Consider the following 17,210-nt stretch of genomic DNA (forward strand, 5'->3'; position numbering starts at 1 on the left):
CATGCTATTAGAGATAATATATTGGATAAGTGGTGGACCTTCTATTATTTTCCCATGCCTAGTTTAGACTACCGGTACACTTTGCAGCTATAAAGGTTGGACGAGTTGTGGAGCCTTGTTTCTATCCATGTTTTAATGGATCCTAGCTTGGACAAGTGGTGGACCTTAGAAAAAAGCTTCCATGTACAACATATATGAGGTTTTCCATGTTTTAATGGAACCTATCTTGGACAAATGGTGAATCTTGCTTCTCTCCATGTTGATTTTGGAACTACCTTAGACAAGTGGTGGAGCTTTGCTTTTCTACTCTTCATAATACAATGAAGTATACGTTGGTTACATGGTGAATCTTAAGGCCAAACCTCCCATTTTACGAGAGATGATAGGTTGGACAAGTGGATCAACCTTCTATCATTTCTCCATGACTATATTGGACAATTAGTAGACCTAACATCTCTCTATGTTGTCTAGAGATAAGCTTGGACAAGTGATGGACCCTGCTTCTCTCTTCCCTTGGTTTACTAGTTTTAAGACTCAGTATATATACTTTCTTAGATCTAGCTTGAACAAGTGGTGGACCTTGTATCCACAATCTTAATTCATTACAAAAAAGTATATGAAAAAATAACATAGGAATCTTGGTTTGAAGGTCAAGCAATTAGGTTCCAAATGCACATAATAATATATTTTCCACCCATAATAAAAGAAAGTTAAATATGTTATTACCAAATTGACAAAGGTAACGTCCAAGAATTCTAGCTTTGCATCTTGTCAAATCTAAATCTTCATCAAGGCGACATGCATGTATACATCAACTTTCAAGCCATTCAAGAATACATGCACTTAGATTCCATAGTTTTGTTTTCAAAGTCTTTTAGGTTCTAAAACTCTTTCACGTAAAGTATGTAATGACAAAATTCTTGAAGCAAACATTTGTGCCCAAGAAAAAGATCCCTCTCACATATTTAAAGTCCATGAATTCTCTGATCCATACTTACAAGTTTTATTTTGACATCAAACATCAATTCTCTCATAGTTACAAATAAATGCAACCTCGATATGAATTGACAAAAAATGAATTTCTTTTACTATATGACCCAACATAGGCCCCAATCAAATAAAAAATGAGTCTCCAAAAATTTGGGTGCACTCTAGCAATACATCAGAGTCCCCTTACAATAGGATGCACTCCAATAGTACATTGAAGTCCCCTTAGAGTAGGGTGCACTCCATTCAAGTGTTCATAAAATTGACACACCTTTGTTTTTTTATAAAAAAGACTATATCAAATTATACAAATGTTGAAAGATACACACTAGAATAAAAAAAGCATCGTATGGCCATATTTATTCAATTCTTTAGTGTTGACAAGTACACACCAAGGACATAATTTGTCTCAGAATCACTATACTGATTTACAATTGTGTTGTATGTATAGACTCTCTTATCTCTTGCATACAACCATCCTACCAACCATGGAATTATGGTTCTCTGCAAGAAGTTTTGAAGTTGCTCGGAAGTTTGCCTCCACATCTTTGGAAATATAAGATATGTCCCTGGCATGCTCCACATCACCCTATATGGAGTGTCATCAAAAATTAAGGTATTGTTTGCATCCAAATCCTCAAATATCTTTCAAATATCACTCAAATTTTTGTGATAAACCCTTGTAAATCCTAACATAATATTTGGATTTTGGCAATTTTTGTTACTCATAAACACCTTGAACTTGGTATACTGCTCAGGAAAACATTTTTGTGTGATGCGTTGCACCCTTGTTAAGTTATAGCAACTCCATATCCATAGCTCAAAGTATTCAACACAAAAATCCAAAAAACTTTGTGCGTCTGGTCGCACCACATGATAAACTTCATCTTTATCCTCCACAAGTCGCATGTGTTGAGCCCAAGATGGCATAGAGTCTCCATGTTTCATTTCAATTGTCTTGAGAAGTAACCCCTCTAGATCCAAGATAAGTACTCTTTTGATGTCCTTGAAAGAAAGTGGTAGGTGATAAGGAGGTGATTCATTCCTTGGACAAGGTCTTGGAGGAGGTTGGATGGGCAATTCAATAGTTTTCTTCAATTTATGCCAGCATATAGCCAATCCATTTTTCTGTAATGGTTCTGAAATTAAAGAACAAGAACACTTAATGCAAACACAACAATAGACATGAGTTTTACATTGTCTACCCTAAGGTTTTATTAGATACCAAAATCCATCTATGATCTACTCATTAATAGAAAGAACGTCAAATTAAAATCCTGACTCTTTTTTATGCTACACTCTCTCTTAGTCTCAATACCATGGAGGTCAACTAGACTTAAGTCAACTAATAACTACTACTTGTTGTTAAAGGTATGCTTGAAGTGCATAAGGCTTTACCAATGCTCTAGTGTAGAATGGGTATTTAGGTCTCAAGGTCTACCACTTATCCAAGCAAAGATCCATTTAGATATGGAAATCCAATTTTTCTTAATATAATGATATAGAGTGGACAAGTGGTGAATCCTGAGACCAAACCACTCATGCTACTAGGGATAATAGGTTGGACAAGTGGTGGACCTTGAATGTAAACCCCCCATGTACAAAGTATCAGGGGTTTTGGGTATTTCAATCGACTCTAGCATCTTCGAGACAGGGTGGAGCTTACTTCTCTCCATGTTTCAATGGAGTCTATCTTGGATAAATGGTGGAGCATCATTCTCTCCATGTTTCAATGGAGCCTAGCTTGGACAAGTGGTGGACGTTTGTTTCTCTCTATGTTTGAACAGATTTAGCTTGGACAAGTGGTGGACCTTGGAACAAAATCCCCATGTAAAACATATCATGGACATTACAAGTGGTGAGAAAAAATACCATTCAATATATAACCTTATAGGTTGGACAAGTGGTGGACATTAACACCCAATTATTATTAATACAATGACATAGAGTGGACAAGTGGTGAATCTTGCGACCAAACCTACTAGGAAAAGTAGGTTGGACAAGTGGTGGACCTTGAATGCAAACCCCCCATGTACAAAATATCACTCATGCTACTAGGAATAATTTGGTATTAAGGTCCATGTTTCAATGGAGCCTAGCTTGGAAAAGTGGTGGACCTTTGTTTCTCTCTATGTTTCAATAGAATTAGCTTGGACAAGTGGTGAACCTTGGAACAAAACCCCCATGTAAAGCATGTCATGGGCATTACAAGTGGTGAGAAAAAATACCATTCAAGGTATAACCTTATAGGCTGGACAAGTGGTGGACCTTAGCACCCAATTCCTCTTATTATAATGACATAGAGTGGAAAAGTGGTGAATTGTGAGACCAAACCTACTAGGGATAATAGGGTGGACAAATGGTTGACCTTGAATGTAAATCACCCATGTACAAAATATCATGGGTTTTGCATATTTCAATGGAGCCTAGCATATAGGAGACATGGTGGAACTTACTTATGTCCATGTTTTAATGGAGCCTATCTAGAAGAAATGGTGGAGGTTCCTTCTCTCCATGTTTCAATGGAGCCTAGCTTGGACAATTCGTGGACCTTTGTTTCTCTCTATGTTTAAATATGGTTAGCTTGGACAAGTGGTGGATCTTGGAATGAAACTCCCATGTAAAACATATCATGGGCATTTCAAGATGTGAGAAAGGATACCATTTAAAATATAACCTTATAGGTTGGACAAGTGGTGGACCTTAACACATAGTTCTTCTTAATATAATGACATAGAGTGTACAAGTGGTGAATCTTGAGACCAAACCACTCGTGCTACTAGGGATAATAGGTTGGACAAGTGGTGGAACTTGAATGTAAACCCCTCATGTACAAAATTATGGGTTTAGGGTATTTCAATGGAGCCTAGCTTGGAGACATGGTGGAGATTGCTTCTCTCAATTGTTCAATGGAACCTATCTTGGAGAAATGGTGGATCATCCTTCTCTCCATGTTTCAATGGAGCCTACCTTGGACAAGTGGTGGACCTTTGCTTCTCTCTATGTTTCAATAGAGTTAGCTTGGACAAGTGGTGGGTCTTGGAACAAAACCCCTTTGTAAAACATAGCATGGACATTACAAGTGATAAGGAAAAATATCATTCAAGATATAACCTTACAGGTTGGAAAAGTGGTGATGGACCTTGACAAGTGGTGAAGGATACCATTTAAGATATACCCTTATAGGTTGGACAAGTGGTGGACCTTAACAGCCAGTTATTCTTAATATAATGACATAGAGTGGATAAGTGGTGAATCTTAAGACCAAACCACTCATGCTACTAGGTATAATACGTTAGAGAAGTGGTAGACTTTGAATGTAAACACCCCATGTACAAAATATCATGGTTTTAGGGTGTTTCAATGGAGCCTAGAATCTTGGAGACATGGTAGATCTTGATTCTTTCCATGTTTGAATGGCACCTATCTCGGAAAAATGATGGAGGTTACTTCTCTCCATGCTTCAATGGAGCCTAGCTTTGACAAGTGGTGAACCTTTGCTTCTCTCTATGTTTGAATAGAGTTAGCTTGGACAAGTGGTGGACATTGAAACAAAACTCCCATGTAAAACATATCATGGGTAGTTCAAGTTGTGAGAAAAAAAACCATTTAAAATATAACCTTATAGGTTGGACAAGTGGTGGACCTTAACACCCAATCCTTTTTAATACAATGACATAGAGTGGACAAGTGGTGAATCTTGAGACCAAAGCTATCAAGCTACTAGGGATACTAGGTTGGACAAGTGGTGGATCTTGAATGTACATCCCCTATGTACAAAATATCATGGGTTTAGGGTGTTTCAATGGAGTCTAGCATATTGGAGACATGGTGGAGCTTGCTTCGCTCCATGTTTCAAGTGGTGGACCTTCAATTATTTTCCCATACCTAGTTTAGACAACCCATACACTTTGCAACTATAAAGGTTGGACGAGTGGTTGAGCTTTGTTTATTTCCATGTTTTAATGGATCCTAGCTTGGACAAGTGGTGGACCTTGGAAAAAAGTCCCCCCTGTACAACATAGCTGAGTTTTTTCATGTTTTAATGGAAGAGAGGTTTGACAAATGGTGGAGCTTGCTTATCTCCATGTGGATTTTAGAACTAGCTTGGACAAGTGGTGGAGCTTTGCTTTTCTACTCTTCATAATACAATGATGTATAGGTTGGTTACATGGTGAATCTTAAGGCCAAACCTCCCATCTTACTAGAGATGATAGGTTGGACAAGTGTTCAACCTTCTATCATTTCTCCATGCCTATAATTAGACAATTAGTAGAACTAGCGTCTTTCTATGTTGTCTAGAGCTGAGCTTGGACAAGTAGTGGACCTTGCTACTCTCTTCCCTTGGTTTATTAGTTTGAAGACTCATTATATATACTTGCTTAGATCTATATAATTACTCATTAGTTAGGTTACAAGTAGGTATGTAATTTGTTAGCCCCAAGGGACTTTGAATATTGAATAGTAAGAAAGTCAAGTGCTGGTTTGAAGATCTTTTGCTTATCTAAACTAGACTCTAACTCAATAATAAGTCTCTAAGTTCCACGAATTGTCCTATCTAGGCTCCAAAAGAGTCTTAATTGGTTTGTGCTAGATTCTAACTTCCTTCCTTGATGGGGTAGAATCCTAGAAAAATGAGGCACTATAAGTTTTACCTTAGCTCAAATGGATTTTCACTTAAACTAGACTGCAATTTGGCACTCTAGTATCTTGTCTTGATGGAGTTTAACACTAGATACATAGTAGTGATATTTAAGCTTCATGTCTCTTCACTTGATCGAGATATGAGACCATACTTTCAAGGTCACCACTTGTCTTACCTAAAGACCAATGTGAGACATGGAGCAAGAAAGCCATCCGATATTGTTTTAAGGACTATTACATAGACAATCAATAACTTAAGTAAAGCAAAAAGACTTGGATCTTTCACAATTAATAACTTAAGTAAAGCCAAAAAGACTTGGATCTTTGACAGTTTTTTTCAAACTAAAAAAGCACAATCTCATGCTAACAAAACTATAAATCACAATTGAAAGTTTGAACAAGAAAAAGATCAACAATCTTATAAGAAGGATACTTTTCATTTCATTTGATGATTACAAACTAAAAGAAAGTCTCTCAAGAAATTGATAAACAAAAAATGTAGGTGACTGCTTCATTATTTTGAGCAAAAATATCAAAATCTCTATTGATTGAGCTCCATCTAGTAGTATCCTTTGTAAGATCCTGCAGGAAGGAATAAAAAGAAAGATTTGTTAGATACCATGCACATGAGTGTTCAAGTATGTGTATCAAGAATATATGACATGTCACTAGTACCTTAGGGTTGCTTTCTATCCAGCCTTAGAAGATTGTTCTCAGCTTTCACCTTATTTATATAAGCCTTTGCTGTGGTTGCCTTCAAAACTCCTTTTGTGTTACAACCCAATTGCCTAGCTAAAGTGGTCAATTGTGACGCCTTCATGCTTTCAATGGGTGTACGCTCCTTTGCTAAGATCTCTTGTATTTGGGCTCTTCTCATTTCATTGCGGTGGCTTGTGTCACTTGCATTTTCAATGATAGTTTCATCTCTGTCACCTTTTGCAGGTGGTATTCTTCTTGTAAAGAACACCTTAGCTGACCAAACATCATTTTTCTGCTTCCAATACTCCATGATTTGTTTGTATTCACTATCATTTGTCACTATAGGTTGTCCATAACGATTAGAAGCAATTAAATCACGCACATCCCTTCTCTCATCAAGCTGAATCAAGTATGGCAGTAGCTCCTCCAAGAGCATATTGTCAACCATCTTCTCAGCATCAAATTGTGGTGGAAAAATGCAATTGTTTGCTGGTGAAATACATCCCTTGTAAGGAGAGTCATCAATAAGCACTGTTCTTTGTGGATCACATTCAAACCCCATGGCAATTTTGGCTAGAGGCTTGAACATTGCCTCAACGTTTGGATTGTCGGGTCTAAACAATTTTTGAGTTTGAGCGGTGTAGCAAACATCTTGCGACCAAATTGCAAAGAAAGGCAATGTATCCTCAGCTAAGTTGTTTAGTGCTGCAAGGATTTGATACACATTATTCCTAGTAGCTGTCGACCAAATTGCAACATTAAACCTCTGTAAAATAGTCTTCAAGAATTGGATGCAACCTGGCCTGAGTATAATATATCTTTTTGAATCCATTTGCACTGAGTTGTGGTGTGAGGATGGTTGAGGGGAACGTTTCAACAATAGACCATTTAAATCCAATATAATTGTAAGCATGGATTTCTCAACATCTACGCTACATGACGTAGTACCAATTGGCAATAGCTCGTGAGTGGACTTTTCAGTCTCTTTTGATGTATGTTGCATTTTTGAAGCATCGATTTCTTGGTTCTCATTATTGGAAGCTTGCTCAAGTTGCACAACACTAGACTCTAGTATAGAAATATCATCCATCTTGGGCACTTTAGAAACCATAGAATCTATGGATTCTATAGTTGTTGACTGAACCATAGGAGCATTATCCATCCCAGTTTGTGAATCTAAGAAAACACACACACAAATGGTATCTCAAAACCACTAGAATTTTATTCACCATATTTATATGTAGAACTCCTAGTAAGAAATTTATTTAAGGTAAAGTCGTTGTTAGAATCCTTGCAACCATTTTCAGCATTCGTACACCAAACACCACTTGTCTAAAATACAATCTACTAACTCAACATTTTCCATCCTACACTTTATTAAAGATGAGTACTTAAAGTGAAAACTAAAAGCCACCCTTGTTGAGGAAACATGGATACAAGGTCCACCAAATGTCCAACCTAGACTACAAGAAAACAATTAGAGATTTGGCTTAGATTTGGATTCAAAGGCCACCACTTATTCAAGTAAGATAACTCCACTTGTTTAAGACAGTAATGTTTGAAGCCCCACCACTTGTCCAACCTAGACATTGATTAAATTTTGGTAAGATTTATCACAAATCTAGAGTAGAATCAAGATTCTATGGCCAAGGTAGTCAAATAAGTTAGACAACACACAAAGCATAAGAGCACTCTAGATTCTCGTTGAGCATAAACTAAACAATAATCAAATGTTATATTCACTTGAGATTTCATCCATGAAAAATGAAAATGATGCATGTACTTGAGATTTCCATCCATGTACAATACTTTACAATGTCAAGTAAAGTTATAGTCAGCAAACAACTCTTCTCCTGCTTCAACTTGACAAATAGTCTCAATGCATACATGGCCATATTCTTCTGACTTGATGTGTGAAGAGGTGCATTTATGCCAAGGTGGAAAATTTGGATCAAATGTATAGCGTACGTTGGGACAGACATTTGTACTGTGAGAACTATTTATATAGCCCGACACGTTTCCTTCTTCTACACAACCAATAATGTATGATTGATCTTCCTCTTCTTCTATGTTTGGATCCTCTAGAAGAGAATATTTATAAGCTCTTGGAAAAATTTTGCATATCTTTTTCCAGTCTTGAAATCTATACTTATGCCCTCCATAGTTTAGAATAGTCAAACCACTTTCCAGGGTAGTATGCACAAATAGCCCATAACCAGCTCCTTCAATACATGAAAGTCGCACTTCAAAATCCACACCGTTAATATGGAAAATTACATCTTTGGGAATAGGAAAAGTTGGTGTCCCAAAAGGATCTTCATGCCAATCATAGTGTGAAATACATCTAGTTTTTATATCACTTAACTCCTTTGTGTCTGCAAAAAGAAGAAAATATTATGCATAAAATAATGACAATATCAAAGAAAGATATCATTATTTTATAGTCCAATAGGTCCATTGTATGGAAGACTTAGAGTGCCTCTTACATGGTGCCTCCAAGGTTTCCAAAAAATAAAATCATTGGAAAAAAAAGGCCACTGTGTCTCCAATCTATTGCCCATTTGAAGCATAGAGAGAACCAAGGTCCACCACTTGTCCAAGCTAGACATGGAGCATTGACACAAGATCCAACACTTATCCAAGAACCCTATAGTATATGTGGTAACATGGGATGCATTGATGCAACAAAAGTAGTCTAGCCTCCTCATCCATCTCTTTTTTCTTGTAGCCTAGAGGGATTAGTTTCAAGGTCTATCACTAGTCAAAAACTACACATAGAACATTGATACAAGGTTCCACCACATGTGAAACCTATCATCTCTAGTAGCATGGATGGTTTGATATCAAGGTTCACTGCGTGTCCTACCTATACTCTATTGTAGCATAGAGATTCTGGTTTGGTGGTACTACACTTGTCCAAACTTGGCTTGTTGTTGATATCTGGAGGTAATCAAGGGTCCTCCACTTGTCCAAGTTAGGCATATAAAACAATTGCAAGGTCCACCATGTGTACAACATATGATTGATTATAGCATGCATGGTCTTATTTCATGGGCAACCATCTTCTCTCCAACATGTGTCCAACCTCGGCTCCATTGAAGCATGGAGAGAAGCAAGGTCCACCACTTATCAAAGCTATTATTTTCTCCCAGTGCTTTCAAAACCCATAATACGTTGTACATGGGGGGGGGGGGGGATTCTTGTTTCAAGGTCCACCACTTGGCTAAGATTGGATCCATTGAAACATAAAGAGAAGCAAGCTCTACCATTTGTCCAAGCTAGGTGCCATTGAAACATGAAAACCCCATAATATGTTGTATACGGGGGGTTTTTTCACGGTCTACCACTTGTCTAAGCTATGGTCCATTGGAACATGGAGAGAATCAAAGCTCCACCACTTTTCTAAGCTAGGATCCATTGAAACATGGAGAGAAGCAAGCTCCATTGTTTGTCTAAGCTAGGCTCCATTGGAACATGGAGAAAACAAGCTCCACCACTTGCCTATTATTGCATAGAGATTCTGGTTTGAAGGTCCACCACTTGTCCAACCTTGCCTTCATGTATGGAGATAATAAAGAGTGCAATGCTTCTCTAAGCTAGGGACATAAAAGAGTTTCAAGGTCCACTACATATACGATCTATGATGGGTTGTAGCATGGGAGGTTTCATTTTAAGGTTGACCACTTCTCCAGCTCCGCTTGTCCAACCTCAGATCCATTGAAGAATGGAGAATAAAGGTGTACCAACTCTCCAAAATAGGCAAGAAATCTCTATAAAACCCATGAATTGTTAATATATGCTATGCTGTGGAGTTTTGTTTGAAGGTCCACTCCTTATCCAAGCTACAATCCATTGAAGCATGGAAATAAGTAAGATATATCTCTAGTCCAAGATAGGATCCATTGAAACATAGAGAGAATCAAGGTCCACCACTTGTCCAAGCTATGCATGGGTAATTGATATAAGGACCACTACGTTTTCACCTATACTATGCTCTATCATGGATGGTTTCATATACCACCAATTTTCCAACCTATTTAGTAGGTTGTATTATGGGGGTTTGGTTTCAAGGTACTTCACTTGTCTAAGGTGGGTTCCATTGAACCATGGAGAGAAACAATGTCTACCACTTGTCCGAAATATGCTCCTTTAAAACATAAAAGCAAGGTCCACCACTTGTCCAAGCTAATGTTTCTCTCCATTGAAGCATGGAGAGAAACAAGGTCTACCACCTGTCCAAAATATGCTCCATTGAAACATAAAAGCAAGGTCCACCACTTGTCCAAGCTAATATAACAAATGGGTGTTGGTTACAAGGTGTACCACACTTGTCTAAACTAGTCTCCATGCAAGGTCCACCACATGTCCAAGCTATATGAGCTTGGTTTGAAGGTCTACCACACCTCTTGAAATTAGGATCCATGTAAGGTCCACCTTTTGTCAAGCTATGCCTTTAATGAGTACTAAAACTAAGTAAATTGCAGTACTTAAATACCTTTCCAAGCTCATTAAGATTTTGGTCTCTAAGGCCACCACCACATGTCTAATCTATGCTCTAATTGATTACTTATGCTAGTTCTCAAAGTCCAAACATAAGCTCCCTTCTAGCAAGGTTAGTTTAAATTTAGGCTCCAACACCTGTCTAAGCTAGGTTCAATTTATGAAGCATCACCATTTAACCATGCTACGATCTAATGTATCATATCAAGGGGGTATTGATAAAAGGTCCAAAACTTATTGAGTTCAAGCTCTTAAGTAATTAAGTCTTTGTGAGTATTAAATGTTATAGTTTTAGTCTAAAGATCCACCATTCAAAAACTCAAGTAATTTATTATTTACATTCAAACCTTGAATGCTTGAGATAAAAAATACAAACTCAATCAATACTATATAAAGCAAAATCTAACATTAAGAGTATCAAATCAGTAACAAGAAACACTAACATGCACAAGAAACTCAAAACATACGTGTCTCCATTTCCAAAAAGTCCTCCATTGACAGAGGATGTTGTTGTTGTTGTTCTTCTTCTCTTTGTGGAGAGCACTCCTCTGTAACAGGCACAATGTCATCTGATTGCGAAGTGGATTGTTGAAGTCCAGCCCATTTTTCTATATCTTCATGAGACTTAACAAAGTCTAGCAGCATGGTCTCCACGTTTTTGCCTCCTCCACACTATCAATTAAGCATATAACTTCTTTTTTCTGTTGTATTCCTTCTTGTGCAACCAAGGAGCCATCACCAAAAACATCAACAAGCTTGCGGTCTTCAAAACAATATGTACGAATGTAGTGCTTGACCAAAGCTCTTTTTTTGGCCTCCAAATATTGCAAATCTGACATATCGTTATCTGCTACTTGAAGAAGAGAACAATCAATTGGCATGGGATGTTCCTCTGATCTTCTTCTCAGGTCTTCAAATGCATTGCCTTGTCCCAAGAAGGCAATAACTGTTAGGAATTGAATTGCTCCTTTGCAAGGAGCTGATGGAAAGTGATGCAATGCACCACAACAATGGTAGCTCAGATTATCTCCCATGGCGTGAAAGGCACATTGCAATTTTGTGAAGTTAGTGAAATCCACAAATGCAAGAAAGACAAATCCAGGATCTGTTGACCCTCCAGCAATAGCCAAGATCCCATCCAAAGCATTGTTAAATGTCTCCTCACTCCACTTCAAATTGCCTCCAACGTTTTTTGTCATATCTAAAACACATAAGCCAATAGGCACTTTATTATTGAAGTGGCGCATCAAGTAGAGATTGCCTTCCATTTGTAGGCTCACCACATAGATTGACCATGGCAAATCTCTAGGCTCAGTTTTCTCCTTTTGAAGGTGAATTGCCCATTGCATGTATTTTATTGCTCCATCTGGAAAAGCCATTTTCTTTGTTCCACGCGTCAAACTAGATTGATCCATTCCTCGCATAGCATTAAAATTGTTTTATAAACAACATCATTGATGTTATACATTTTGACCACCTCCTCCCAGTCTTTACATGGTGAAGACTCATTCAAATTGTTGAAGCCTTCAAGAAGTGCATCTTGAATCAATTTGTCTTGCTTCAACTGCTTGATTCGATCATACATGTCAGTTGCATCACCATCCTTTGCACTCTTTGACAGTAAAATCTTCTCATCTCTAATCTCTTCTTGAATAGTCTTTACCTCTGATTCCTCAAGGCCACAAAGGTATCTAAATACAGTTGTTGGGGGTTTCTTATTCTCCTCTTCTAGATTTTCAATGATTTCTATCCAGCAATCATAAACTAAATCAGAGTACGTGACCATGTGTGCCTGTTTAGCAATCCAACTTGCTGCTGCACTCATTCTTGCCAATCGAAGAAAAGCCTAAAAAGAAATAGAGAAATAATTAAACTATTGAGCAAGATTTGTTAATTAAACACTATCAAAAAGACAAAGAAAATAACTTACATCCCATCCGGCACGAGATGCATGTCCCTCTGCAATTCCACTTGCTGCCTTTGGTGGTCGTCCTGAGAAGATCCATTGACTCCGTAAATGTCTCAATATTTGGCTGTAAGGTTGCTTGACATACAATGCCTGAGCCTCCTCATTTGCAATGGCAGATATAGCAGTTGCAACAAATGGAGGAGCATTCACAACAATGCGAGCCTTTCTAAATTTATACACGCTAATCAGTCTTTCAAATATCTCTTTGTTGTTTTGTTCATTGTGAAGCAAAACTTTTGCAGCATAGATTGAATGCTGCCCATCAAGAATCCAATAATGATAATCTTTAATTTTTTGCTCCTCTACCTCTTCTACTGCCAAAGGAGTCCCCTTCTTTGATTTTGCATTTCGAACAGGCATCAAATATGCACATGCTGCAGGCTTGGTCGTACTCCGTGAAAATCCAAATAACACACTTTCAGCTGTTTTTTATCCATAATACGTGCATTATAGTGATCAGGAGCAAGCCAACAATTTTGAATAGGGATATCAAATTCCCTATATTGGAAAGGAAAATAATTTATGTACTTATTCATTCCACCTGTATCTTTTTCTTGTCCTTTCATGGCCTCAGCTTCTAAAACATCTGGATCCACAATTCTCATCTTTGACATTGAACCCTCTGTTGATGAGGATGCCAAAGATGCCTTGTCTACATCCAAAATGGAACTAGTTCGCTTAGCTTCTACTTTTTGCACTTTTGCTTGCTTCTTTGTGGATGGTGGTCGTGAAGCTTTCACCTTTTTTCGTTGTAGTGTGGCAATGATGGAGCTTTGAAGTTGATCTGCTGTGATATTTGGATTTGATTCTGCAAACTTCCATCCTCGAGAAAACATTGTCTCTTCTTTGTTTCTAGACATGCGCTCCAATGCATATGCTCCTGGAGATAGTTGAAATTCTAGATTCATTGGAACTAGAATGTCAATGCATTCCACCCGGATGACTATCAACTACAGAGACAGATGCTTCCACAACTTGTCCAACATCTTCAAACAAGCTGTCATTCTCCTTTTTGGCAATAAATAGATGCACCTTATGAAATTGTGCACCCTCTATACCATGTATGTCCAAATACCATTTCCTAAGATCATTGCAAGTATAGTCAACTGAGACAGCAACCCTTGCAACCTGTTTTTTGGAGCCATCTTTCCTGAAACAAAAAAAACCAAATGTTATTTAACATATACTTTTTTGTAATGAATTAAGTTTGTGTGAATACAAGGTTCCACCACTTGTTCAAGCTAGATCTAAGCAAGTATACATAGTAATCTTTTAAGCTAGTAAACTAAGGGAAGGGAGAAGTAAGGTCCACCACTTGTCCAAGCTCAGCTCTAGACAACATGGAGAGATTCGAGGTCTACTAATTGTCTAATATAGGCTAACTATATTGAAACATAGAGAGAAGCAAAGGTCCACCACTTGTCCAATCTAGGGTCCATTGAAACATGGAGAGAAGGATGCTCCACCATTTGTCCAAAATAGGCTCCATTGAAACATGAAGAGAAGCAATATGCACCATGTCTTTGAGATGCTAGGCTCCATTGAAATACCTTAAACCCATGATATTTTGTATATGTGGGGTTTAAATTCAAGGTCCACCACTTGTCCAACCTATTATCCCTAGTAGCATGAGTGGTTTGGTCTCAAGATTCACCACTTTTCCACTCTATGTCATTATATTAAGAAGATCTGGGTGTTAAGGTCCACCACTTGTCCAACCTATAAGGCTATATCTAAAATGGTATTATTTACCACCACTTGGAATGCACATGATAGGTTTTACATAGGGGTCTGGTTCCAAGGTCCACCACTTGTCCAAGCTAACTCTATTGAAACATAGAGAGAATCAAAGGTCCACCACTTGTCCAAGCTAGGCTCCATTGAAACATGGAGAGAAGGATGCTCCACCATTTGTCCAAGCCAGGTTCGATTGAAACATGAAGAGAAGCAAGCTGCACCATGTCTCCAAAATGCTAGGCTCCATTGAAATATCTTAAACCCATGATATTTCGTACATGGGGGGTTTACATTCAAGGTCCACCACTTGTCCAACCTATTATCACTAGTAGCATGAGTGGTTTGGTCTCAAGATTCACCACTTTTCCACTCTATGTCATTATATTAAGAAGATCTGGGTGTTAAGGTCCACCACTTGTCCAACCTATAAGGCTATATCTTAAAGGGTATTCTTTCTCACCACTTGGAATGACCATGATAGGTTTTACATGGGGGTTTGGTTCCAAGGTCCACCACTTGTCCAAGCTAACTCTATTGAAACATAGAGAGAAGCAAAGGTCCACCACTTGTCCAAGCTAGGGTCCATTGAAACATGGAGAGAAGGATGCTCCACCATTTGTCCAAGATAGGCTCCATTGAAACATGAAGAGAAGCAAGCTGCACCATGTCTCCAAGATGCTAAGATCCATTGAAATACCTTAAACCCACGATATTTTGTACATGGGGAGTTTACATTCAAGGTCCACCACTTGTCCAACCTATTATCTCTAGTAGCATGAGTGGTTTGGTCTCAAGATTCACCACTTTTCCACTCTATGTCATTACGTTAAGAAGATCTGGGTGTTAAGGTCGACCACTTGTCCAACCTATAAGGGTATATCTTAAAGGGTATTCTTTCTCACCACTTGAAATGTCCATGATATGTTTTACATGGGGGTTTGGTTCCAAGGTCCACCACTTGTCCAAGCTAACTCTATTGAAACATAGAGAGAAACAAAGGTCCACCACTTGTCCAAGCTAGGCTCCATTGAAACATGGAGAGAAGGATGCTCTATCATTTGTCGAAGCTAACTCTATTGAAACATGGGGGGTTTACATTCAAGGTCCACCACTTGTCCAACCTATTAACGCTAGTAGCATGAGTGGTTTGGTCTCAAGATTCACCACTTTTTCACTCTATGTCATTATATTAAGAATATCTGGGTGTTAAGGTCCACCACTTGTCCAACCTATAAGGCTATATCTTAAGGGTTATTCTTTCTCACCACTTGGAGTGACCATGATAGGTTTTACATGGGGGTTTGGTTCCAAGGTCCACCACTTGTCCAAGCTAACTCTATTGAAACATAGAGAGAAGCAAAGGTCCACCACTTGTCCAAGCTAGGGTCCATTGAAACATGGAGAGAAGGATGCTCCACCATTTGTCCAAGATACGCTCCATTGAAACATGAAGAGAAGCAAGCTACACCATGTCTCCAAGATGCTAGGCTCCATTGAAATACCTTAAACCCATGATATTTCGTACATGGGGGGTTTACATTCAAGGTCCACCACTTGTCCAACCTATTATCTCTAGTAGCATGAGTGGTTTGGTCTCAAGATTCACCACTTTCCACTCTATGTCATTATATTAAGAATATCTGGGTGCTAAGGTCCACCACTTGTCCAACCTATAAGGCTATATCTTAAACTTTATTCTTTCTCACACACTTGGAGTTACCATGATAGGTTTTACATGGGAGTTTGGTTCCAAGGCCCACCACTTGTCCAAGCTAACTCTATTGAAACATAGAGAGAAGCAAAGGTCCACCACTTGTCCAAGCTAGGCTCCATTGAAACATGGAGAGAAGGATGCTCCACCATTTGTCCAAGATAGGCTCCATTGAAACATGAAGAGAAGCAAGCTGCACCATGTCTCCAAGATGCTAGGCTCCATTGAAATACCTTAAACCCATGATATTTCGTACATGGGGGTTTACATTCAAGGTCCACCACTTGTCCAACCTATTATCCTTAGTAGCATGAGTGGTTTGGTCTCAAGATTCACCACTTTTCCACTCTATGTCGTTATATTAAGAAGATCTAGGTTTTAAGGTCGACCACTTGTCCAACCTATAAGGCTAGATCTTAAAGGGTATTATTTCTCACCACTTGGAATGACCATGATATGTTTTACATGGGGGTTTGGTTCCAAGGTCCACCACTTGTCCAAGCTAACTCTATGGAAACATAGAGAGAAGCAAAGGTCCACCACTTGTCCAAGCTAGGCTCCATGAGACATTTAGAGAAGGATGATCCCATTGGTGGAAGATAGGCTCCATTGAAACATGAAGAGAAGCAAGCTGCACCATGTCTCCAAGTTGCTAGGCTTCATCGAAATACCTTAAACCCACGATATTTTTTACATGTGGGGTTTACATTCAAGGTCCACCACTTGTCCAAGCTATTATCGCTAGTAGCATGAGTGGTTTTGTCTCAAGATTCACCACTTTTCCACTCTATGTCATTATATTAAGAATATCTGGGTGTTAAGGTCCACCACTTGTCCAACCTATAAGTCTATATCTTAAAGGTTATTCTTTCTCACCACTTGGAGTGACCATGATAGGTTTTACATGGGGGTTTGGTTCCAAGGTCCACCACTTGTCCAAGCTAACTCTATTGAAACAGAGAG

The sequence above is a fragment of the Adiantum capillus-veneris genome, chromosome 3, assembly GCF_014529385.1.
Source record: "Adiantum capillus-veneris isolate H3 chromosome 3, ASM1452938v2, whole genome shotgun sequence".
In the NCBI taxonomy this organism is placed as follows: domain Eukaryota; kingdom Viridiplantae; phylum Streptophyta; class Polypodiopsida; order Polypodiales; family Pteridaceae; genus Adiantum; species Adiantum capillus-veneris.